The sequence below is a fragment of the Herpailurus yagouaroundi genome, unplaced genomic scaffold (assembly GCF_014898765.1).
Source record: "Herpailurus yagouaroundi ecotype Mexico unplaced genomic scaffold, PumYag 54085, whole genome shotgun sequence".
In the NCBI taxonomy this organism is placed as follows: domain Eukaryota; kingdom Metazoa; phylum Chordata; class Mammalia; order Carnivora; family Felidae; genus Herpailurus; species Herpailurus yagouaroundi.
The window spans coordinates 1-1,014 of NW_024413766.1; the positions used below are offsets into that span (position 1 = coordinate 1).

Here is a 1,014-nt window from a genome sequence, read left to right on the forward strand (position 1 = left end):
CCAGGTGTTCCCATTCTGTGATCAGCACAGAACATAGACACATCACCATGGAATTTGTGCTTTGCTGGGTTTTCCTTGTTGCTCTTTTAAAAGGTAATTCATGGTGAACGAGAGACACTGAGTATGTGAGTGGACATGATTGAGAAAGAGTGGATGTGTGACAGATTCCTGACCAAGATGTCTTGTGTCTACAGGTGTCCAGTGTGACGTGCAGCTGGTGGAGTCTGGGGGAAACCTGGTGAAGCCTGGGGGGTCCCTGAGACTCACCTGTGTGGCCTCTGGATTCACCTTCAGTAGTTCCAGCATGAGCTGGGTCCGCCAGGCTGCAGGGAAGGGGCTGCAGTGGGTCGCATATATTTATACTGATTGAAGTAGCACAAACTATGCAGACTCCGTGAAGGGCCGATTCACCATCTCCAAAGACAACTCCAAGAACGCACTATATCTGCAGATGAACAGCCTGAAGACCGAGGACACGGCCACATATTACTGTGCAAGAGACACGGTGAGGGGGCCTCACTGGGAGCCCACACACAAACCTCTCTGCAGGAGGGGATCAGCACCACCAGGGGGCGCACACTATGCACAATTTTGCTTTGTGTTGCCAGGAGCAGGTGAAGATGGAGGTTGCAGGCAGGTTTCCTGTCAGGGTCTGGGGCTTCCTGTCCACACAGCAGTTTCTCCAGGGAGCCTCTCTGGTCACAGGATTCTGTGTTTATCTATTAACTCTCTGAATTAACAACTGTGTTGTCATAGGAAAACTACCCTAACATGCACAAAGACACAGTTGTTTGCATTGCTTACTCCTGTCACTCAGTATGAGTGAATTGCAGATTTCCTGATGCAGAACAGCTGAACCTTTTTTTTATAAACTATCTTTTTAACGTTTATTTATTTTTGAGACAGAGAGAAACAGAGCATGAATGGGGGAGGGTCAGAAAGAGGGAGACACAGAATCCGAAACAGGCTCCAGGCTCTGAGCTGTCAGCACAGAGCCCGATGCGGGGCTCGAAC

The 1,014-nt window shown here is 49.4% G+C and overlaps 1 long non-coding RNA gene across 1 annotated transcript; it reads left to right on the forward strand.

Moving 5' to 3' along the window:
* LOC121024074 (uncharacterized) lies at window positions 1-503 on the forward strand. The gene is made up of 2 exons (XR_005787599.1): window positions 1-93; window positions 195-503. It is a non-coding gene; the product is annotated as an uncharacterized LOC121024074 (long non-coding RNA).
* Window positions 504-1,014: the final 511 nt, after the last annotated feature.